The following is a 25,781-nucleotide window of genomic DNA, read 5'->3' as shown; positions in this document are numbered from 1 at the left end:
ATTACTGCTGTACAGCAAAGTGATTCGGTTACACATACATATATATACATTCTTTTTTAATATTCTTTTCCATTATGGTTTATCGTAGGATGTTGAATATAGTTCTCTGTGCTATACAGCAGGACCTTGTTGTTTATCCAGTCTGTATATAAAAGCTTACATCTGCTAACCCCAACCTCCCACTTCATCCTTCCCCTAACACTCTCCCCACCTTGGCAACCACCATGTGATATTAACTTTGCTCACTTGGTTAAAATGATATCTGCCAAATTTCTCCACTACAACTTACTATTTTTCCTTTTAAGATGAATAAATAACATATGTGGAAATTCTTGACTGTATAATTATTCTGTTATCAAATTACTTCACCTACTAGTTTTAGAATTTTTGTTGATTCTTGCCAGACTCAATTGTCACCATTTTGAAATGATCTAAATTAATTGTTGCATTTACTTTTAAGTGATCTGTTTTTTCTCTCTGAGAGCTTCTAAATTCTCTGTTCTAAGTGTACCATAATTTTATGATTTTTGGTACTGGGGTTTAATGATACTGGTGTAGTTTTTCTTTATTCACACTCCTGGGTACTCAGTAGATTCTATTAATTGGGGAATTCTTGTCCTTTAGAAAAACTTATTTTGATTATTTTCTTTCTTCCATTTTCTTCTTTTGGAATTCTCTTTATTCATATATTTGTACCTCCTGTATCATTCTTCTTTTTGTTTTTGTTAATATTATCTGCACTATAGTTTGTCTCTTTAATCTTCCCTTTGCTGTATCATCTGGAGTATATCAATCTGATCCCTCTATTGAGTTTTTAGTTTTTATGATTATGTTCTAAAATTTCCAGGGCTATTTCTTATACTCTGATTGTTACTTAAAATGAAATCCTATCCTTAAAAAAATGTTGTCCCTGTACCCACCAATGAGCATAACAAAATGTCTAGATGTTTTCATTTGTATATTTTCTTGCTTCTGGATTGGGGTTCCTTCCCCTCACTCACTCCCCACCCCTGTTTTGTTTGTTTCAGTATTACATGTTAGAGACTTTCCTCAAATGTTTGGTGACCCAGATTATCCATTTATATTTTAGAATGAGGTGCTAAAAAAGCTGAGTGGTAGGCTTCATGGTAGGGTGATTCAGCTGTTAGAATCCCTAACACGTTATGCTAGTAAGTAATTGTCCCAGAGCCATTTAGTTTCTTTCAAAAAAAGGATCCTTTAGTCTTCTGCTTCTGAGATATGTGTCTGATCCTTGGGATTCCTAGGATGAAGGAAGGATCCTGGCTCCTCACTACTCAGAATTCAGGTTTTTACAGCATACTTCTCTCCTACTCTTTACTGTGCCTGTCTTGTCTAAGCATAGACTTTCTGATTTCAGTTTCTTCAGAGAGGGTAGTGATTTGGGTGTGCTGAATTGAGGAGGGAACCTGTCATTCCAGTCATTTTGCATACAAACTTTTGACCAATTTCTCTGTTTTCATCCCTGCCTCTCATCCCCACAACTAGGGTCTGATTCATCCATATTTTGAGCTTGTCAGGGATTCAGTGAGGTAAATCAACATGCTTTTCTTTGACAGGCATCTTATCTTGTTGCATCCTCTTTTCTGTTATCATCTCTGTTTGTTTTCCATCTTCCCCAGATTTGCTGGTATAATTTGCCATTGTCCTCTTTTTCCCTGGGAGTTTATTTATCTTTTTAAAGAATCCATTTAATGTCATTTTTAGGTGGGACTTTGGAAGAAGAGGAATTAAACTTCTACGATCAATGTGCCATCCATTTCTTTCCATTTTAATGTATTTATCCTTCCTGATGAACTCATAATCAGTTTCCATCTTATATTAACTCACCTACCCATCCACATACATGGAAATTTGTATAACATTGGATTGAATCTATAGGTTAACTTAAGAGGAAATAATATTTCTATGATACTGAGTCTTGCATTCTCCATTTATTCAAGTGTTCTTTGATATATTTCAGTAAATTACTACCAGGTTCTTCTTATAAAGCTTGTATGTTTCCTATAATTGTATTGATAGATATTTCATCTTTTTGACTGCTCTGTGGGATAGACCTCTACTCCAATTCCCCCCATTACGTTTCTTTTTTTTTTTAATTTATTTTTTAAGCTCTTTATTCGAATATAATTCCTTAAACTATTGTGCCAGTTTTTGTTGTACAACAAAGTGAATCAGCTGAATTTATACATATATCTCCATATCCCCTCCCTCCCTCGACTCCCTCCCACTCTCCCTGTTCCACCCCTCTAAGTCATCACCCCTCATGGAGTTGATCTCCCTGTTTTATGCAGCAGCTTCCCACTAGCTATCTATTTTACATTTGGTAGTGTATATATGTTAATGCTACTCTCTCACTTCGTCCCAGCTTCCCCTTCGCCCCCCCCCCCGCCCCGCCCCGTGTCCTCAAGTCCGTTCTCTGTATCTGCATCTCTATTCTTGCCTTGTCACTGGGTTCATCAGTACCATTTTTTTAGATTCCATATATATGAGTTAGCATACAGTATTTGTTTTTCTCTTTCTGGCTTACTTCATACTTTGTATGACAGACTCTAGGTCCATCCACCTCACTACAAATATCTCAATTTCATTCCTTTTTATGGCTGAGTAATACTCCATTGTATATATGTGCCACATCGTCTTTATCCATTCATCTGTTGATGGGCATTTAGGTTGCTTCCATGTCCTGGCTGTTGTAAATAGTGCTGCAATGAACATTGTGGTACGTTTCTTTTCGGATTATGGTTTTCTCAGGGTATATGCCCAGGAGTGGGATTACTGGATCATATGGTAGTTCTATTTGTAGTTTTTTAAGGAACCTCCATACTATTTTCCATAGTGGCTGTACCAACTTACATTCCCACCAGTAGTGCAGGAGGGATCCCCTTTCTCAGCACCCTCTCCAGCATTTATTGTTCCTAGATTTTTTTGCTGATGGCCATTCTGACCAGTGTGAGGTGATACCTCATTGTGGCTTTGACTTGCATTTCTCTAATGATTAGTGATGTTGAGCATCTTTTCATGTGTTTGTTGGCTATCTGCATGTCTTCTTTGGAGAAATGTCTATTCAGGTCTTCCACCCATTTGTGGATTGGGTTATTTGCTTTTTAGGTATTAAACTGCATAAACTGCTTGTATATTTTGGGAGATTAATCCTTTGTCCATTGTTTCATTGGCAAATATTTTCTCCCATTCTGAGAGCTGTCTTCTTATCTTGTTTATGGTTTCCTTTGCTATGCAAAAGCTTTTAAGTTTCATTAGGTCCCATTTGTTTATTCTTGTTTATTCTTATTTATTTCCGTTATTCTAAGAGGTTGGTCAAAAAGGATCTTGCTTTGATGGATGTCATACAGTGTTCTGCCTATGTTTTCCTCTAGGAGTTTTATAGTGTCTGGCCTTACATTTAGGTCTTTAATCCATTTTGAGTTTATTTTTGTGTATGGTGTTAGGAAGTGTTCTCATTTCATTCTTTTACATGTTGCTGTCCAATTTTCCCAGCACCACTTACTGAAGAGGCTGTCTTTTTTCCATTGTATATTCTTGGCTCCTTTGTCAAAGATAAGGTGCCCATATGTGCATGGATTTATTTCTGGGCTCTCTATTCTGTTCCATTGATCTATATTTCTGTTATTGTGCCAGTACCATACTGTCTTGATCACTGTAGCCTTGTAGTTTAGTTTGAAATCAGGGAGCCTGATTCTACCAGCTCCGTCTTTCCTTCTCAAGATGGCTTTGGCTATTCAGGGTCTTTTGCGTTTCCATACAAATCATAAAATTTCTTGTTCTAATTCTGTGAAAAATGCCATTCATAATTTGATAGGGATTGCATTGAATCTGTGAATTGCTTTGGGTAGTAGTGATTTTCACAACATTGATTCTTCCAATCCAAGAACATGGTATGTCCCTCCATCTGTTTGTATCGTCTTTGATGTCTTTCATCAGTGTCTTATTGTTTTCTGCATGCAGGTCTTTTGCCTCTTTAGGCAGATTTATTCCTAGGTATTCTTTTCGTTGCAATGGTAAATGGGAGAGTTTCCTTAATTTCTCTTTCTGCTCCTTCCTTGTTAATGTATAGGAATGCAAGAGATTTCTGTGCATTAATTTTGTATCCTGCTACTTTACTAAATTCATTGATTAGTGCCAGCAGCATTCTGGTAGAATCTTAGGGTTTTCTATGTATAATATCATGTCATCTGCAAAGAGTGACAATTTTACTTCTTCTTTTCCAATTTGGATTCCTTTTATTTCATTTTCTTCTCTGATTTCTGTGGCTAAAACTTCCAAAACTATGTTGAATAATAGTGGTGAGAGTGGGCACCCTTGTCTTATTCCTGTCCTTAGAGGGAATGCTTTCAGTTTTTCACTTTTTAGAATGATGTTGGCTGTTGGTTTCTCATATATGGCTTTGATTATGTTGCGGTAACTTCTATGCCCACTTTCTAGAGAGTTTTTATCATAAATGGATGTTGAATTTTGTCAAAAGCTTTTTCTGCATCTATTGAGATGATCATATGGTTTTTATCTTTCAATTTGTTAATACAATGTATCACATTGATTGATTTGCATATATTGAAGGATCCTTGCATTCCAGGGATAAACCCCACTTGATCATGGTGTGTGATCTTTCTAATGTGCTGTTGGATTCTGTTTGCTAGTATTTTGTTGAGGATGTTTGCATCTATAGTTATCAATGATATTGGCCTGTAATTTTCTTTTTTTGTGACATCTTTGCCTGGTTTTGGTATCAAGGGTGATGGTGGCCTCGTAGAGTGAGTTTGGGAGTGTTCCTCTTTCTGCTATTTTGGAAGAGTTTGAGAAGGATATATGTTAGCTCTTCTCTAAATTTGATAGAATTCGCCTGTGAAACCATCTGGACCTGGGCTTTTGTTTGTTGGGAGATTTTTAATCACAGTTTCAATTTCCATACTTGTGATTGGCCTGTTCATATTTTCTATTTCTTCCTGGTTCAGTCTTGGAAGATTGTGCTTTTCTTAGAATTTCTTCCAGGTTATCCAATTTATTGGCATGTAGTTGCTTGTAGTAGTCTCTCAGGATCTTTTGTATTTCTGCAGTGTCAGTTGTTACTTCTCCTTTTTCATTTCTAATTCTGTTGATTTGCGTCTTCTCCCTTTTTTTCCTGATGAGTCTGGCTAATGGTTTATCAATTTTGTTTATCTTCTCAAGGAACCAGCTTTTAGTTTCATTGATCTTTGCTATTGTTTCCTTCCTTTTTCATTTATTTCTGATCTGATCTTTATGGTTTCTTTCCTTCTGCTCACTTTGGGGTTTGTTTTGTTCCTCTTTCTCTAATTGTTTTAAGTGTAAGTTTAAGTTGTTTATTCAAGATTTTTCTTGTTTCTTGAGGTAGGATTGTATTGCTATAAACTTCCCTCTTAGAACTGCTTTTGCTGCATCCCATAGATTTTGGGTTGTTGTGTTTTCATTGTCATTTGTTTCTAGGTATTTTTTGATTTCCTCTGATTTCTTCAGTGATTTCTTGGTTGTTTAATAGCGTATTGTTTAGCCTCCACGTGGTTGTATTTTTTACAGTTTTTTTCAGGTAATTGATATTTAGTCTCATGGCATTGTGGTCAGAGAAAATGCTTGATACGGTTTCAATTTTCTTGAATTTACCGAGACTTGATTTGTGACCCAAGATGCGATCTATCCTGGAGAATGTTCCGTGTGCACTTGAGAAGAAAGTGTATTCTGCCAGTTTTGGGTGGAATATCCTATAAATATCAATTAAGTCGAGATGGTCTAATGTGTCATTTAAAGCTTGTGTGTCCTTATTTATTTTCTGTTTGGATGATGTGTCCATTGGTGTAAGTGGGGTGTTAAAGTCTCCTCCTATTATTGTGTTACTGTCGATGTCCCCTTTTATGGCTGTTAGCATTTGCCTTATGTATTGAGGTACTCCTATGTTGGGTACATAGATATTTACAATTGTTGTATCTTCTTCTTGGATTGATCCCTTGATCATTATGTAGGGTCCTTCCTTGTCTCTTGTAATAGTCTTTACTTTAAAGTCTAATTTGTCTGATATGAGTATTGCTGTTTCACCTTTCTTTGACTTCCATTTGCATGGAATATCTTTTTCCTTCCCCTTACTTTCAGTCTGTATGTGTCCCTAGGTCTGAGGTGGGTTTCTTGTAGACAGCATATATAAGGGTCTTGTTTTTGCATCCATTCAGCCAGTCTGTGTCTTTTGGTTGGAGTATTTAATCCATTTACATTTAAGGTAATTATTGACATGTATATTCCTATTACCGTTTTCTTAATTGTTTTGGGTTTGTTTTTGTAGGTCTTTTCCTTCTCTTATGTTTCCTGCTTAGAAAAGTTCCTTTAGCAATTGTTGTAAGACTGGTTTGGTGGTGCTGAATTCTCTTAACTTTTGCTTGTCTATAAAGCTTTTGATTTCTCCATCGAATCTGAATGAGATTCTTGCTGGGTAGAGTATTCTTGGCTGTCAGTTTTTCTCTTTCAGGACTTTCAGTATATCCTGCCACTCCTTTCTGGCCTGCAGAGTTTCTGCAGAAAGATCAGCTGTTATCCTTATGGGTTTTCCCTTATATGTTATTTGTTGCTTTTCTCTTCCTGCTTTTAATATCTTTCTTTGTGTTTAATTTTCATTAGTTTGATTAATATGTGCCTCAGTGCATTTCTCCTTGGGTTTATTCTGAATGGGACTCTGCACTTCTTGGACTTGATTTACTATTTCCTTTCCCATGTTGGGGAAGTTTCAACTATAATCTCTTCAAATATTTTCTCAGACCCTTTCTTTTTCTCTTCTTCTGGGATGCTTATAATTCAAATGTTAGTATGTTTAATGTTGTCCCAGAGGTCTCTGAGACTGTCCTCAATTCTTTTCATTCTTTTTTCTTTATTCTGCTCCATGTTGGTTATTTCCATCATTCTATCTTCCAGGTAACTTATCCGTTCTTCTGTCTCAGTTATTCCGCTCTGCATTCCTTCTAGAGTATTTTTAAGTTCAGTTATTGTGTTGTTCATCACTGTTTGCTCTTTACTTCTTCCAGCTCCTTGTTAAACATTTCTTTCATTTGCTCCATCTGTGCCTCAGTACTATTTCTTAAATCTTGGATCATCTTTACTATCATTATTCTGAATTCTTTTTCAGGTAGACTGGCTATCTTTTCTTCATTTTCCTGGTCTTGTGGGGTTTTACCTTGTTCCTTCATCAGCTGAATAAAGATTTTCTCATTTTGTTTAACTTACTGTGTTTGGGGTCTTTCTTTAGGCTGCAGGGTCGTAGTTCTTTTTAACTCTGTTGTCTGTTCCCAGTGGGGAGGTTGGTCTAGTGGGTTGTGTAGGCTTCTTGGTGGGGGGGACTGGTGCCTGTGTTCTTGTGTGTGGAGCTGGATCTTAACCTCCTGTTGTGCAGGGCCACGTCTGTTGGTGTGTTTGGGTGTGTCTGTGGGCTGAGTATGGCTGTGGCTGTCTGTCTGCTAATGGGTGAGGTTATGTTCCTGTCTTGCTAGTTGTTTGGCTTGAGGTATCCAGCACTGGAGCTTGCTGGCCTTTGGTTGGATTTGGATCTTAGTGTTGAGAATGAGACCTCTGGGAGAGCACTTGCTGATTAATATTCCATGAGGTTGGGAGTTCTCTGGTGGTCCAACATCCTGGACTCAGCTCTGCTGCCTCAGAGGTCCAGGTCTGACCCCCGGTTGGGGCACCAAGCCCCTTGAAGCTGCACAGCACAGAGAAAAAAGAGGTAGAGAGAGGGAAAAGAAAAAAAGTAAGAAAGGGAAAGGACAGACAAATTCCCAAGAGAGGTGGTAAAAGCAACTCTAAGCAGTCAAAATCCCACAAGGAGATGTTCACACTTGCACTTGCAAAAAGAGAAGAAGAGAAAATGAAGAAAAGAGAAAGAGAGAAAACAAAGAAGAGAGTAATCAAACCCATATACAAACCCACATACAAGTGTATATAGTAAAGATTAAACTAACAAATACATAAAACCGGGAACAAGTCAAACATACCAGGAAGTCCTCCAATACTTCTAAGTAGGTCTCTGCACCTGCTGTGGGGAGGACTGTGGAGAGCTCAGAGTGTAATCTGGTATTAGTCCTGCATGTATTTGCCCCCACAGTCCACAGTTGTCCCCTAAGTCTACAGTCTCTATTGTAGAAACACTCACTTATTCAGGTGATCCACAGATGCAGAGTCTATCAAGCCTATTGTGGGTATTAAATCTGCTCCTCCTGTGGCTGTTTACTTTTCTCTTCTTTGGTCCTGCAGTCCTCTGGGATCAGTTTTGGTTTTGGTCCCTTCTTTCTGTGTGGGCTGCTCTCAGGAGTCAGTTCCCTGCCTAGGCAAGAGGGGGCAAAAGAGGGTGATTGGGGCTCACTTGCAAATTCAGGTCGGGGAGAGAGAGGGGTTTGGCAGTCTAATTGAAATTTGCGGGAGTGCTTGCAGCCGCAGAGGTCGGCATGAGCTTGAGGTGTGCCATGTGCTTTCCCAGGGAAGCTGGTCCCAAACGCAGGACCCCCACGCTGGCAGGCTGCACCCCCTGCTGGGAGGATGTGGCCAATGACCTGCCCTACACATACGACCCTTGGCAGCAATGGCGGCAGGTGATGCGGCGGGCGCGGTGGTGGCGACAGGCTCTGTGTTTCAATTTAGCAGCCACGGGTCGCAGGTGGTGCTGGCACAGGCGCCACTCTGTAGCCTGTGAATTCACAGAGTAGCAAGCTCCTCTCGAGCACCCCGAAACAAAGGTCTTCTGCTTCTCCATCAGGTCCAGGCTTTCTCCCAAACTCCCTCCCAGCTAGTTGTGGCTCATTCCCCCCCACCCCCCCCCCCACCCCCGCCCCAGGCTGTTTTCTTGCAGCCAGCGCCAGTTCTCTCCCTGGTGTCTGTTCTCCAAAGCCCAAGCCTTAGTGCCCAGCCCCCACCCACCGCTGCAGGTGAGCAGACCAGTGTCTCTGGCTGGAGGGTGCTGCCTGAATCCTCAGTGCAGGAATCTTTCTGCTCTGCCCTCTGCACAACTGTTGTTGCTCTCTTCTCTAGGGGCTCTGAAGCTCCCCCTGTCCGTCCCCACCAGTGAGGGGGCTTCCCAGTGTGTGGAAGCTTTCCCCCCTTCACAGCTCCCTCCCAGAGGGGCACATCTCCTCAGGATTACTTTATCTCTTCTTTTCCCCCCTATTTTCTTTTGTGCTACCCAGTTATGTGGGAATTTTCTTGCCTTTCTGGAGGTCTAAGATCCCTTGCTGGCATTCCGAAGGTGTCCCCTAGGAGTTTTTCCACAAGTAGATGTATTCTTGATGTATTTGTGGGGAGGAAGGTGATCTCCACGTCTTACTCCTCTGCCATCTTTTTTCAGTGCTCTACATTTCTAATTGACTATAGAAAAGGGCAGATTTGTGTCTTGTACTCATCACTTTGATGAACTGCAAGTTCTGAAAAAGTTACAGTTAACAATTTTATGTAAATGTGTATAAATGTAATTTATAAATATGTATCATTTTGTAATAAGAATATGAAATGAAAGCTGGTTAAGCTTGATAGATTTTATTAATAATTATTTTTATTTTCTTGCAGCAATTAATCTGTGAGACTTTTTTTGTTTTCTTTTTATGCAAATAAGAATTATATGTTAGAAGTTCCTCTTGTTGGAGACCTATTCACAAACTTTCATTTGAGAAGTATTCCATGATCGAATAAATTTGAAAAATGCTGTCTTAAAATACAGCCCCCCACCCCCACCCCGCCCCGCAACACCTAACACCATGCCAGACCCTTAGCAGGAGTTCAACAAGAACTTACTGAATAAACAAATGTATTTAGTCTTCCCAACCATCTTATTTCCTTCAGGCTTATACTCTAGACTCAGACAGATGGCAAACATTCTCTAAAAACTCTCCAAGGTGAATATTTCATAACATCCCTAGAAAACCATGTTAGTGTTTGACAAATCTCAATGTCAGGAAACTTCCTTACCCTAGGGCTATTTTGCTATAGTTTAAGTCATTTCCTTTTATTCTTTCTTTAATGCTGTTAGAAAACAGGTTTCCATTCCTTGTGTGTAAATCTGAGAAGAAGGTTACATGGAACTAAAATTTAGTTTAAGGTGTGCTTTAGAAATTCTTTTTTTCTCTTTCCACCATGATTCTATAAAATGAGGATAATTCTGCTACCCACAAAAAAACCAGATTTGTTTATAGCAGAGTATTGGAAACATATGTCCAACAATTTTAGAGAAAAGTGATACTTCAATATGAAAATGTTTATATCACTTTCCTCAGAACTCTTTAAACCAATGGTTTCCAAACTTGACTAATTTTTAAAAACACTTGAGGAACTAAATAAAGACTTTTGATCCCATGCAAATGCATTGAATTTAATTACCAGTTGGGTAGTTCTTGGAAACTTGTAATTAAAAAAAAAATCTGCTCTGGAAGATTTTAGGATCTCCTTTTTATTTCTAGTGTTATGTTTTGGTTTGGGTCATTTTTCATGCTTTGTGCTAGGCAGTGGGGAAGTTCTTTTACAAAGTTAGAGATGTGTGTCCTTCAATTCTGAGAAAAATTTTAATTTAACTTATCTTCCCTTTTATTTCCTTTGTTTTCTCTTCCTGAAATTACAATTAGTTGGAAATTTGAGCATCTGGATTAAAGCTCTATTTTTCTTACCATTTTTCTGAGAATAACCATCTCTGACTTTTTGTCAGCTTAACTTTACCTTTTAATGTGTCTACTAAATTTTTATTTTGATGGTCATGCTTTGATCGTATTTATAATTTCCTGGAGCTATTTTTTTTCTTCTGTGGTGGGTTAAAGTATTTCCACAAATTCTTTGATGCACCCATCTAAAAGTAAAGCCTAATAATCTTCCTTTTGAGTATGGGCTGGACTTAGTGACTTACTTCTAATGATTAGAAAAAAAAGTGCAAGTGAGAGTGTGTGACTTTTGGATTCCAGGTCATAAAAGGCAGTGTGGCTTTCTTATTGCTCTTTCTTTGGATTACTTGCTCTGGAGGAAGCCAGTTGCCATGTGAGAACACACAATAGTGTTACAGAGACTTCTGTGCAGTGAAAAATTAAAGTTTCCTGCCAACGACTTTGCAATGAGCCATGTGAAGGAAGATCTTCCAGCCCCTGTCAAGGCTTCAGAAAACTGCAACCCCAGCTGACAAGCTTGACTGCAATCTCATGAGAGGCTCTGAGCCAGAACGATGCAGCTAATTTGCTCCCAAATTCATGACTCACAGACACTGTGTAAGATAGTAAATGTTTGTTGTAAGTTGCTTAGTTTGGGGGTAATTTGTCATGCAGTAGCAGATAACTAACATATCTTGACTCTGAATGTTCCTTTTTACAGCATCCTGTTCTTGTTTCAGATGCCCTACTTTCTGTAATTTCATAGGACATTAGTAATCTTTATTTGCTTATTTTAAGTTTTCTTTTCCTCACTACATTGTCTCTAATTCTTTTGAATTTTTTTTTTTTTTCAGAATAGTTGACAAAAAGCCAAAGAGATGGAAGGAAATACAGATTCTGGGCATGAGGCATGAAGTCAGGGGAGAGGAGGCAAACAAACAGCTAACGTCTGCTACAGGAATCAAGAAAAGCAAAGTAAAAGGAAAAAATTAAATACCCTGTAAGAGAAAGAGATGTATGAATATATTTTAGAGGCCTTTGTTTCTTTTGCTTATGATATCATCAACTATCATCAGTACTCAAATTCCTTAATCCATACCATCTTTGGCAAAGATTTCTAATATAGTATGTTACAAGTACTCAGTGGTGTCTCTATACTGTTTTATTTGAATTCTTCTGTTCCTAAAGCTGTATGATAGATAAACCAAGGTGTTATAAGGCTGTGTTAAGAAAACCTACATATTATTTGTATAGCTAGTGGATTGAATGTTGAATTAGTCTGATGGTAGTTTTCAGACAAAGCTAAAGGTCAGTGGAATCATTGTAGACTCCATCTCCTACTGTCTGTCGCTTTGAGTATGTTTTTCAAATGTTAAGAGCCTCTTTTGTAAAATTGGAATAATAATAGACCCTACCCTGGGGTGTTGTAAAGATTTAATGAAATAAGTTGCTTAGAATAGTGCCTGGTACTGTGTTCCCTGTCTTTTATCCTCTTCTTCTCCATCTGCTTCCCCTATTCTCTCCTTTCTCCTTCTTTATTCTCATTCTTTTTTTCCTTTTCTGCTTCTCCTTCTCCACCTCATATTTCTCCTTATTACAGGCATATCTTATTTTATTGCCTTCTGCAGACATGGCATTTTTTTTTTTTTTACAAATTGAAGGCTTGTGGCAACCCTGTGTCGAGTAAGTCTATTGGAGCTATTTTTCCAATAGTATTGGTTTGCTCCATGTCTCTGTGTCACATTTCGGTAATTCTCACAATATTTCAAACTTTGTTATTATTATTATATTTGTTGTGGTGATCTGTGATTAGTGATCTTTGATGTTACTACTGTAATTATTTTGGGGCACCACAAACCATGCACATGTAAGATGGCAAACTTAATGGATAAATGTTGTGTGTATTCCTACTGTTCCATGGACTGGCCATTCCCTAGTCTCTCTCCTTTTCCTCAGGGCTCCTTATTCCCTGAGATACAATAATATTGAAATTAGGCAAGTTAATAACCCTACAATGGCCACTAAATGTTCAAGTGAAAGGAAGAATTGCATATCTCTCATTCTAAATCGAAAGCTAGAAATGATTAAACTTAGTGAGAGAGGCATGTTGATAGGATAGGCCAAAAGCTAGGCCTCTTGTACCAGTTAGCTAACTTATGAAAAAGTTCTTGAAGGAAATTAAAAGTGCTACTCCAGTGAACACATGAATGATAAGAAAGTAAAACCATCTTATTGCTGATATGGGGGAAGTTTTAGCAGTCTGGATAGAAGATCCAACCAGCTGAAATACTCCCTTAAGCCAAAGCTTAATCCAGTGCTAAGCCCTAACTCTCTTCAATTCAATGAAAGCTGAGAGAGGTAAGGAAGCTGCAGAAGAAAAGTTTGAAGCTAGAAGAAAGAGTTTTAAGGAAAGAAGCCACCTCTATAACATAAAAGTGCAAGGTGAAGCTTCAAGTGCTGATGCAGAAGCTGTAACATAAGTTATCCGGGAGATCCACGGAGGTGGCTATTCTAAACAGATTTTCAACATAGATAAAACAGCCTTATATTGGAAGACGATGCCATCTAGGACTTTCATAGCTTGAGAGGAGAAGTCAATGCCTGGATTCAAAGCTTCAAAGGACACGGTGACTCTCTTGTTAGGGGCTATGCAGCTGGTAACTTTAAGTTGAAGCCAATGCTCATTTAACATTCCCCAAATCCTAGGGCCCTTAAGAATTATGATAAATATATTCTGCCTGTGCTCCATAAGTGGAACAACAAAGCCTGGATGACAGCACATCTGTTTGCAACATGGTTTACTGAATATTTTAAGACCAGTGTTGAAACCTGATGTTCAGAAAAAAAAAAGATTTCTTTCAAAATATTACTGCTCACTGACAATGCAGCTGATCACCCAAGAGTTCCAGTGGAGATGTACAACAGGGTAATGTTGTTTCCATGTTCACTAACACAACATCCATTCTGCATCCCATGGGTCAAGGAGTAATTTCAGTTTTCAAGTCTTATTGCTTAAGAAATATGTTTTTTAAATGCCATAGCTGCCTTAGAGAGTGATTCCTGTGATAGATCTGAGCGAAGTAAGTAGAAAACCTTCTGGAAAGGATTTATCATTCTAGATGCCATTAAGAACATTTGAGATTCATTGAAATAGGTCAAAATATCAACATTAGTAGGAGTTCAGAAAAAGTGATTCCAACCCTTATGAACAACTTTGAGGGGTTCAATACTTCAGTGGAGAAATTAATTGCAGTTATGGTGAAAATAACAAGAGAACTAGAATTAGAAGTGGAGCCTGACAATGTGACTGCATTGCTGCAATGTCATGATAAAACTTTAAGGATGAGGAGCTACCTTTTATGGATAAGCAAAGAAAGTGGTTTCTTGAGATGGAGACTACTCCTGGTGAAAATGCTGTGAAGATGGTTGAAACAACAACAAAGGATTTAGAATATTACATAAATTTAGTTGATAAAGCAGTGGTAGCGTTTGAAAGGACTGTCCAATTTTGAAAGAAGTTCTGCTGTGGGTAAAATGCTATCAAATAGCGTTGCATGCTACAAAGAAATCATTTGTGAAAGGAAGAGTCAATAGATGTGGCAAACTTCATTGTTGTCTTATTTTAAGAAATTGCCACAACCACCCTGACCTTCAGTGACCACCACCCTGACCAGTCAGCGGCCATCAAAACATCAAGGCAAGACTCTCCACCAGCAAAAAGATTACTACTCACGGACGGCTCAGATGATAGTTAGCAACTTTTAGCAATGAAGTATTTTTAAATTAAGATATATATATATATTGCTTTTTTAGACAAAATGCTGTTGTACTCGTAATATAGCATTACATGTAAACTAAACTTTTACATGTACTGGGAAACCAAAAAGTTCCCGTGACTCGCTTTATTGTGATACTTGCGTTATTGCAATGGTCTAGAACTGAATCTGCAGTATCTCGGACATGTGCCTGTATTAGTATTACATAACAATGTGTCATCATGAACCTTGAATCTGTTTTGGAGGGAATTCTGGCATATTGACCGCTTTTACAAGTCTTATCCATATGCTACCACAACAAATAAGATATTGGCACCTACATTTATCAGTCATAAGCAGACTTCTAACACAGAAGCTTGATTTCCCATAGCACAGCTAAATCACTCAACAAAATTTTACAGAAGGCCTACTCTGTAAGAGAAGTTGTGCTGGGTAGTGACTATATGAAAATATGACACACTGCTCATAGTCTAGTGGAGGAGACAGTCAAATATAACACAGAACTCCCCACTATTATTGACGTTCTCAAAATGCTGTGGGAACTTAGAAGAGTGAGCTCTGATTTGCTTATGGTGACCACTGAAAAGAAAGCAACTGAAGGGGGTGGGGTGTGTGTGTGTGTGTGAGTGTGTGTGTGTGTGTGTGTGTGTGGTGGGGAGTTGGGCATAATTTCAGATATGGAGAATAATATATGGAAAACCACAGAAGCATAAGAGTGCATGATGTGACTGGAAACTAGTAAGTAACTGAATGTAAAATCCGAGGACCTACTGTGTATCAAAGTTATACAGTAAACAGGCAGTCTTCAAAGACCAAAACATAGCTCTTTGTACAAGAGCAGCAAAGTAAGTCCTCATGTGATATCTAAGAATTATAAAATCAGCATAGAGGAAGTACTCCCATAGTACTTTGCAGTAGTCTAACTACTTGTTCAGTAATTTGTTAATGTTTGTTGAATGAAGGAATAAATGATAAATCTTAAAAAATGTTTATGAGTCAGCGAGGTTTTGGGTTTTTGTTTTTGTTTTTGTTTTTTTTTTTTTTGGTCAAATATCATTATGTCTCTACCCACTCCAGTGCTTCAATATCTATGTGATACATAAGCGTTTTCCTTTATTTGGTCCTTCTAATTATTTGCTGCCATCTAGTGTAGTAAAATTATGTTGTAATTTTCCCCAGTTTTATTGAAAACTAATTGATATACATCCGTGTATAAGTTTAAGGCATACAGCATGATGGTTTAATCTACAAATATTGTGAACTAATTACCACGATAGGTCCAGCTAACATCCATCTTCTCATACGGATACAATAAAAAGGAAAGAAAGAAGGAGAAAAATCTGCTTGTGATGAGAACTCTTAGGATTTACTGCCTAAGCAACTGTCCTATGTATTAAACAGCAGTGTTAGCTATAGTCATTCTGTTGTATATTACATCCCTAGTACTTATTTATCTTATAACTGGAAGTTTGTACATTTTGACCACCTTCCTCCAATTCCCCTTCCCCATACCCCCCACCTATGGTTATCAAAATCTGATCTTTTTCTAGGGGTTTGAGTTTTTTGTTTGTTTTTTGAAGATACCATGTATAAGTGAAATTGTACAGTATTTGTCTTTCTCTGACTTATTTCACTTAGTATAATGCCTTCACGGTCCATTCCATGCATGCTGTCACAAATTGTTGGATTTCCTCATTTTCTTATGGCTGAATTATATTCCGTTGTGTGTGTGTGTGTATATATATGTATATATAGTGATATATATATATCACACCAATGGTATATATATCATCCACCAATGGACACTTGGGTTGTTTCCATGTCTTGGCTATTGTAAATAATTCTGCTATGAATGTGGGGGTACAGATATCTTTTTGAGTTAGTGGTTTTTTGTTTTCTTTGGATATATTCCCCAAAGTGGAATTGCTGGATCATATGGTAGTTCTATTTTTAATTTTTTGAAGGTTCTTCATACTGTTTTGCCTAATGACTGTCCCAATTTACAATCCTACCAACAGTGGGATTAAAGCTAAGTCAGTGAAAGAACCTGATATAAAATTCAAGGAATTGTGGATACAAAAGCTAACTTACATTATTTTAAAAATTAAGAACACTGTGATGTAGTGCAATGGAATATAGTGCAATTTGGAACACCCTCTGTCCTATGTTGCTCTCTCCTGGGTTCATGTACTCCGTCTGCTCAAAGTTTACTAATGTTTTCCTATTGATGATTTTTAATGTTTAAAATTATGTATATCTTATTTCCTGATAATTAAAAAAAACCCTAAGTAAATTAATGTCAGAAAATGCCATTTAATTTATTCACTGGCTTTAATTGTCATATGCCTATCATAGTGTCATTCTCGTTCTCCCTCCACCCCCCCCCCCTTTCTTTTTTATTCTGTGCAAAGGAAAATACTGCTTTGGTTTTTATTTCATTTTTAGAAAACCTGTGGTCCTGAGGGACATGTTGCTGGGTAGGTCAGCCATGACATCATTACTAGAGTTTCAAGGCAAGTGTAAAATTAAGTTGTTTTTGAAGTCAGCACTTGCTGTGATGGAAGAGACTCTGGAAGGAGGACTTCCTGCCTTTCCAGGCCTAGGGCCCCTTGGAGTTTCCTCTGAGAGGTACCAAATTAGAATTAGAATGAATTATTAGAATATTTTATCTTTTTCCTTTTCCCAATTCTCTGTCCAGTTGTACCATCAGCACCATGAATACCTAAATAGAATAAACTCTAAGCCAATGCCAAGAGACCTGAATTTTAATTCTGGCTTCTGTTGGAAGTGGTGGTATGACGTTAATCAAGACACATGGGCTTTACTTTTCTCTTTTATAAATTCAAGCTTTGAATTTAGATTTTTGTTTTGTTTTGTTTTGTTTTTGTCTTTCAATCTCTAAGATGCAGTGATTTTTCTTGCTTTTTACTTTGCTGAGCTTTATTTATCTCCAGATTTGAGGGGAATGCAAACCTTGATTAGAAAACAATTCCTGAATAGTGGAGGATTATAGTGACAGAATTTTTGGAGCAATAAGTAAAGTTAACTGGCTGACATTCTTCTTTTAAGTCCATCTGCTAAAAGGTAGCAGAATCATTTCAGACATATCCTCATCCTCTCACAATTAAAAAAAATCTGCTGGATTGAGTCTGAACACATTTCTATGATTAAAATGATTCAATATCCAGTATTGGGAAAGATGTATGTTTACAATATACAGTTTATTACAAAGAAACCTAAAGCTGGGGGAGAGAATATGGAATGGCAGGTACAGTAAGTACTGGAAGCATGTTTAAATATTCAAAACACACAGGAGATGCAGAATATCTTGACTCCTCTATGACAAGTTGCAGGCTGTAGCCATCTACTTACATTACTTGTGGAAACTGGAGCTCTTTTTTATGAAGTAATTACTGATCTTCTAGAGTGGTTTATGGAAATTGGTCTTATCTCATAAATAGGATATTACACTTAATGAACACATTCTTCAGATAATCTGAAAAAAGAATTTCACCTTTAAAAGTGAGGCAATTTTACTTCATTTGGAGATAGCAGCAAGGAACCACTTAACCTTGTGAAGAAAATAAAAAGTTATGTGTCAGATTGAGAGTCTATCATTGTTAAGAACCTTTTCCAGGAGCTTGTATTATGGGAAGAAGATTCAAGCACTTCATTCTTTTGTTTCTACTTTCTGCTTTCAAGTCACTCTAACTTACCCAAAAACATTTGTTTAGGACCAGTTCCCCATTATTGCAAGAGCACCTTGTTAAAAACATAAAAAATTTTATGATGCCCATCTCATTAAAATTATATTTTTGTATCTAGTAATTAGAAGATGACACGTATATAATAACTTGCCATGAATTTAGACCACTTTAATAGAATTTGATTAATTATGCCTAGCCCTTCTATACATATGAAACATAGTACAGTAAGTCCTCTATATACTAACCTTCAAATTGTGAACTTTGAAAGATGCGAACGTGCCTTCACATGTCCAATCACTTAAGTTAGTTCACATGTTTGGCATACATTGTCACGTGCGTGCATCCCCTACAAATGGTTGTGCTTTTGTGTACTTTCTTTGTGTAGCTTACTAATGAAGATCTGATGGAATTGGAGGCCCAGAGAAAAGACAAATAGAGACAAGAGGAAGAAGAAGTAAACAAAGAACCAAAGAGATTCATGACACAGGAAATGGCAAAGGGGTTTTTCTTATCTGAGGAGGTTCTGTTAGTTTTTGAGGCATAGGACCCGAATGTAGAACAGTACACGAAGGTTGCAGCAGCCATTCAGAATGCAACCCAGTGCTACTGTGTCATCTATGATAAGAAAAAAAGAGCTACTACCCAGATATCATTGAATCGTTTTTTCAAGAGGGAGAGAATTGAATCCAGCAAGGAACCAGAACCTGTGCCATCAATGTCAGGTGTGAGTGAAATTGCAGCTCGCCCTCCGTCTCCTATTGCTGACGATCCTTCAGCTCTACCATCTCCCACCTCCTCCCCCTCCTCCAGTCAGTAACTCTTCTTGCCTGTTCACTCCATGCCAGCCCCTGTATGCCAGCTGTTGTACTTACTACTGTATTTTTCAAGCTACTGCACTGTAAGATTAAAAATGTTTTTTTAAATTTTTGTTTGTTTTTAATGTGTTATTTGTGTGAAAAGTATTATAACATATCACAGTGCAGTACTATATACAAGATTGTGTTGGTTGGGTACCTAGGTTAACTTTGTTGGACTTATGAACAAATAAGACTTACGAACACCGTCTCGGAATGGAACTCGTTCGTATGTAGGGGACTTACGGTACGTAAATATACGTACAGACATTTGTACAGAATTTGGAGACATTCTTCAGACTGTAGATAATTTTAAGTGAACAAAAGCGTTGGATAATCTCTTGTATTATCTCCATAGGCCCAAGGGGCAAAGGTAGAAACCTGTCTACTGCTCTGGAACATTGACACTCAACCTGGTTGGGGAGGGGGGAGGGCCTGAGATGCATGTTGGTTGAGCTTTCTCATCTGGAGTTCATGTTATAAAAGCAAAGGTTATATTGAAAATATGTACATTTTCCTCTCTAAAACATTGCCCTGCCTTGAGATTTGTGCACTGCCCTGCCACCTCCCCAGCCATCCCTCAGTACTTCTCTAGGAGCAGTGGTTTCTGCAGTTGGTGGTTTCATGCACAAGGAACATTTAATAAGACATAACCAAACAAAAACAAGTAAATGTTGGGCGAAATGGGCAAATTGTGTGATTAAGAACATTGGAAAAAAACCACAATACACTATCATTATCATATTCTAAAAGAAGATACATCAAGATTTGAAAGAACATAATATAAACAGTCAAATTTAAGTTAAATAAGTTTAATTTAATGGAAAATTGACTGCATTGCCCTTATTTTTCTTATTTTGTAGCAAACTAGTGAAATTATCTTTGTGGACTAGTGATTTGGAATCAGTACTCAGAGGATACAAGCATAATCTTCATTTCAAATAGCTTATACTTCTGCTGCATATTTTTATTTTTTCCTTATATTCAAATCCTTTAAGAAAGCCTCAGATAATAACTTTGTTTCTTCCACATTGAAGAAAGCTTTAAACTTCCGTCTAACATGGAATGTTAACTTCTTTGCTAGTATCTTGTTATCTTTCTCTGGTTGTTTTTCTTCATTTTGTTATAAGAAATACTTCGTCTCATTCCCATAAAAACTATTTGAGGTGACTTTAGCATATATTGTAATAAAATTAAATAACTAGAAGAGGAAATTGAGATAAGAGAAAAATAAAAATAAGGTAATAATGTTAGAACACAAAAATACGTGCTGAGAATCCTATATAAAATTTTGAGGTTAGCCTCATATTTGAATCTAAGCTTCCTAACAGTCAAAAACAAACAGGAAGGAGATTGATAAATGATCTATTACTGTATAACAAATTACCTCAAAGCTTAGCTGCTTAAAATATCAAACATTTATTACCTCTGAGGGTCAGGAATCTAGGAGGGTGTAGCTGGCTGGTTTTGGGTCAGGGTCTCTCATAAGGCTGAAGTTAAGATGTCAACTGGGGCTGCAGTTGTTTGAAGGCCTGGCTGGGGCTGCAGGATCCATTTCCAAGATAGTTCATTACATGGCTGTTGGCTGAGGCTGATGGTCTTGGTTCCTGGCTGGCTGTTGGCAGAAAGCGTTAATTTTTCACCATGCCTCTCCACAGGGCTTCCTGGGTGTCCTTATAACATGGCAGCTGGATTTCCCAGAGTGACTGATTTAAGAGAGAAGGCAAGATAGGAAGCCATATTGCCTTCTGTGATCTAGTTTTGGAAATGACATCCCATTACTTCTATAGTATCCTGTTGGTCACACAGACCAACCCTATTACATCGTGAGATGCAACTGCACAAGAATGGGCTCACTGGGGGCAGTCTTGGCAAGTGACTTTACCACAATCAAATTAAAAGACTCAGCATTATTAATTTAAAAAACAAAGCAGTTTTGTGGGGAAAAAAGGAAGTTGTTTCCCACCCCCACTCTCCAGACTGAGATATGAAAGAAATTTAATTCATTTCATGGAACATTATATGAAGTCATAGAAAATGCTCTCAGGACTTCCCTGGTGGTGCAGTGGTTAAGAATGAGCCTGCTAATGCAGGGAACACGAGGTTGATCCCTGGTGCCGGAAGATCCCACATGCAGTGGAGCAACTTAGCCCCTGCACCGCAACCACTGAGCCTGCACTCTAGAGCCTGGGAGCCACAACTACTGAGCCCACATGGCGCAACTATTGAAGCCCATGTGCCTAGAGCCCGTACTCCCCAAGGAGAGAAGCCACCACAATAAGCTCAAGCACCACAACAAAGAGTAGTGCCCGCTTGCCACAACTAGAGAAAGCCCATGCTCCGCAGTGAAGACCCAATGCAGCCAATAAATTAATTAATTAATTAATTAAAAAAAAGAAAATGCTCTCAACAATATATCTAAAAGAGCTGTAGTATGTGTTATATATGAATTTTTTTTAATGTTCCAAAATTTATCATATATATGTTATATGATATTGGGAAGTGAGGCTTTGGGGAGGTAATTAGATTTGGATGAGGTCATGAGGTCATGGGGGTGGGATCCTCACCATGGGAATTGTGTCCTCATAAGAAAAGACCTAAGAGCACTCGCTTTCTCTCCCTTTCTCTCTCTCTCCCTCTCTCTCTGCCATGTGAGGATACAGTAAGAGAGCGGACATACATCAATCAGGAAAAGGGTGTATGGCCATCTTCCTGACACCGAATATACCAGCTCTTTGATCTTGGATTTCCCAGCCTCCAGAACTGTAAGAAATAAATTTCTGTTATTTAATCTACCCAGGTTGTGATATTCTATTATAGCAACCTGAACTGCCTGATACCACTTGATGTAAACTGATGGCATAAAAACCAAAATGAGTGAAAGCACTGATATGAGAAATCTGCACAATCAATCAAATTGAACGTGTTCAGATGTACCAGCATAATACAAGGATAATCTTTAGCGAAATTGGAGTGATGCGTCTCAGGTTGAGGTCCCTGGGATTATATATATCAGTGTACTGGGGATACTTAAAACCAAAGAATTAACATGTCCCATCTTTCCGAAGCATTAAATTTATGTGAAGGTTTTGGGGGAAAGTTGCAAATATTTTTTATTAAAACATTTTGTCACATAAGTCCACAAGAAAAATCAGTAGTTATCTTGTGTTGTGTTTTTATGTCTTTTACCAGTTTTATGCCTTACATTTGTTCAATTTTCATATATTTTAATATTTTTATATCCTGGAATTACAGGGAAATTTGGACTTGTGTAGCATTAAGGAAACCTTGTTTATTTGCCTCTTTGCCCCCTCCCAATTGGGTACATTTTTGCTGTGAACCAACTTCCACTCTATTATTCATCCTCTGCCCCCTAAATCTAGACCATGTGATTTTTCAGTCACTCTGCAGAGGCTCACACATTTAGTATTTTGAAAAGGTAGCACCCCTGCGTGCATTTCTTTGTGTATTTATTTATTTACGATTTTGATTGTAGAAAGTAATTTTCTCATAAATCAGCTCAACTTCCTAACATAATTTTCATAATTAAATCTTTTGTTTGTAAATATGAAACTTTACTTAGTTTTACTTTCCATGGCAGTGAGTTCTCTTGTAATACAAATATACCTGAAATCTGGCTTTAAAAATTACTGTAATGTCTCTCTTTTTCTTCTTAAAAATGTAATATTATACATTTAAAATTGTGTTTTCAACTAGGATCACCCATGGTTAATGGCAAATGAAAATTTTGATGTACAGTATAAGCTTAAAACCTATGAATATGTAAATTATTCATACTCAAATAAAGAAAATAACTGAAATGATCTAAGATGGTGAGTGAGTGGCATTTTCCCTGAAGACTGACTGCTTCATTGTCAGAAGAGTTAGTATTACTGAAATCACAGTAGTGAGAGTCAGCAGTAATGAAAAATTATAGAATGTACTCAGATGCTAGGTTATAACTGGTAACACATTAACCTCAAAATCTTAGTGGCTTAATAGTACAGTGGCTATTTTTCACTTGACCAGTCAATTGTGAGTTCAGTTAATCTTCAGAGAAGCTCTATTCCAAACAAGGACTCAAGAATCTAGTTTGCTTCCATATAGTGACTATTATTTCAAAAGCTGGCTTCCAGATTGGAAGATGACATACTGGCTCTTAAAAGCTTTGAGTTGAAAAATGACATATATTATTTTCTTTCCCAGCCCAAAGCTAGTCCCATAGGCTTATCTAACCACAGGTGTTTAAGGAAATGTGAGGTAGCACATGCACATTTGGTGAGGAGTATAGGATTCTACCATTGGTGCTTCTTCAAGCATGAGTCATTATTATGGAGGAGCAAAATAGCTTGAAACTTACTGTGACTTATGGGGATAAAGTCAGAGTAACTACATAAAATGACCCATCTTTCAGTGTTTTTTAAAAACCAATCACACAAATTGTGAAGAAAAATCACTAAAAGTTTTAAATAAAAATGAAATAATTAAAGCTGCCTTTGAAATTAGTTTCAGAATTCTTGTGGATGATGATGCTACTGAGCAGGAGAAAGTTTGGTGAAGATTTGGTACTATAGAGTTAGCCGAAATATGTTTTGCCCCCAAAATTGGTATTCAAGCTGAAACAATTGAGCTTGATGAACTATAATGTTGAAGGACACATTTTCATATGCTCAAAACACGTATGCAAACGTGTTGAAGACTAGCATTATTGATCTAGCTTTTCACTGATTTTCGTTTACTATTGTTTACAATAAGAATATTTGTGAATTCATGTTTATTTGCAAAGTACAAACAAAAATATTTTCAACAAGATGATGAGTTTTTAGTGAACAGAATAGCAACAGAAAAAATTAATAAATGTGGTGAAATCTATCATGTACGAAGTTGGGAGGTGCTTATCTCCAGCACTTATTAGCTAATACTGTAGCATCTATTGAGAACATTTCATGTGAAAAAATTTGCCTCTTTGCCTGTTGAACAGGATGGCAAAAATGGTAAATTGTGAATGTTTTTACTGAGAACAATAGTGTTGCTTCAATGAAAAATGAATTTTGAAGGTAGATCTTGAGGATTGAAGAAGAAGGTTGACCCTGAGGATCATGAACCATTTGAGACTTTTAAATCTACATGTGATTGAAAACTATGGCTTTCACGGTAAAATCTCACTTTCTTCATTGAAAATGTCGTTTGACAAGTAATCCCCAAATTGTAAAATATACTGACCCTGGGTTAAGGAGCCTACCAGTCTTTCTTGTGTCACTAGTGACTTGTCCTTACAGAACGTCTGACATTAGCCTGGTAGTTCTGCCTGCACCCATTTATCTCTGTAGCTGCATTCTGAGTGCCTCCTCTTGATGATTTCCCCCCATAACTTGAAATGTAGTAAAAACAAACACATACGAACAAACCTCTTATTATCGCTACCTACACATTTATGGGGTTCTGGGCCTCCAAAATATTGTTACCTCAAGAGAATAGAGAAAATTGACAAGAAATTGAAAATATGTTTGGTAGGAGCTCACTTCAATCCAACTTTACAAATTGGTATTCCCTGTTACAGAATTTTGTCCATTTACCACAAGACATGCTTTTACTAAATTTTTCCCTAGCAGTGACTAACTCAAAACATTGCTTCTATATTCAAACAAACATGTCATAAAGTTGGATGCAAGAGTTCTAATAGGCATTTTTTATTCTGGAGATCCCCATTGGGTATGCCAAGACCATCAGATCTACACTGGTTTTTTTCTTTTTTTTAAAACTCTTTATTGGAATATATTTGCTTTACACTCTTGTACCAGTTTTTGAGGTGAATCAGCTGTATTTATACATATATCTCCATATCCCCTCCCTCCTGTGATTTCCTCCCCCGCTCCCTGTCCTGGCCCTCTAAGGCATCACCCATCATCAAGTTGATCTCCTTTTGTTATACAGCAACTTCCCACTAGCTATCTATTTTACAGTTGGTAGTGTAAATATGTCTATGCTACTCTCTCACTTTGTCCCAGCTTCCCCTTCACCCCCCACCCCAGCCCCATGTCCTCAAGTCCATTCTCTACATCTGTATCTCCACTCTTGCCCTGTCACTGGGTTCATCAGTACCATTTCTTCAGATTCCATATATACTACATTGGTTTTTAAAGGCTTTTCCTGCCCAGTACTGCTTCATTCCCTCTAACTTTGATAGACATCACTCTCCAATGAAACTCTTGCACTCCTAATATTACCTTAGAGTCTGCTTACTCAAGGACCTAAAGTGATGCAGGAAGGCACCAGCAGTGAAGATTATGAACTGGATAGTTCACCATTTGGCTAGCATCCCAGGTGGTATGCAAGGCAAAGATAGTGTCTAGCACAAGATGGCAGCCAAGTTGTTTACACTTTCACCAGTTATGATTTGGGAAAATGTTCTGGTGGAGAATGCCTTGACTGGTACAATAATTCAGGCTTTAGAAAAGTGCCAGGGTGGTAGTAGGTGGACAATGACTACAATGACATGAAATTGGCTAACTGATATTAAGTTGCATTGATGCTTTACAGGTGGCTAAAGAAATGTTGAGGGCATTTTACAAACACTTAAAAACTAAGTGTGATGGTCATAAGGCCTCTTTGGTAATTACAAAAGGCCTTTATCTCTTGCAATAAGAGAGCAGAAATTGCTGAAAACCATACTCAGTACTTAGTTTGAGTCACCAGGCTTCAAAGACAATTGACTTCTTAGCTGAGGCAGGACCGCTATGCCAAGGTCAGGGCCTTGGTTGGGAAACTTGGGTCCCTGACATATGGAAGGGGGATATTTGTGCGGAC

The 25,781-nt window shown here is 37.7% G+C and overlaps 1 long non-coding RNA gene across 1 annotated transcript in view; it reads left to right on the top strand.

Moving 5' to 3' along the window:
* LOC130855173 (uncharacterized) overlaps positions 1 to 18,981 on the top strand; it is a 28,444-nt gene extending 9,463 nt beyond the window's left edge. The window contains exons 2-3 of the long non-coding RNA XR_009054240.1: positions 11,492 to 11,637; positions 18,506 to 18,981. This is a non-coding gene — a long non-coding RNA (uncharacterized LOC130855173). The remainder of the gene's footprint in view (positions 1 to 11,491; positions 11,638 to 18,505) is intronic.
* The last annotated feature ends 6,800 nt before the right edge of the window (positions 18,982 to 25,781 follow it).

The sequence above is a fragment of the Hippopotamus amphibius genome, chromosome 6 (assembly GCF_030028045.1).
Source record: "Hippopotamus amphibius kiboko isolate mHipAmp2 chromosome 6, mHipAmp2.hap2, whole genome shotgun sequence".
NCBI lineage: Eukaryota > Metazoa > Chordata > Mammalia > Artiodactyla > Hippopotamidae > Hippopotamus > Hippopotamus amphibius.
This window is presented reverse-complemented; position numbering and strand designations above follow the sequence as displayed.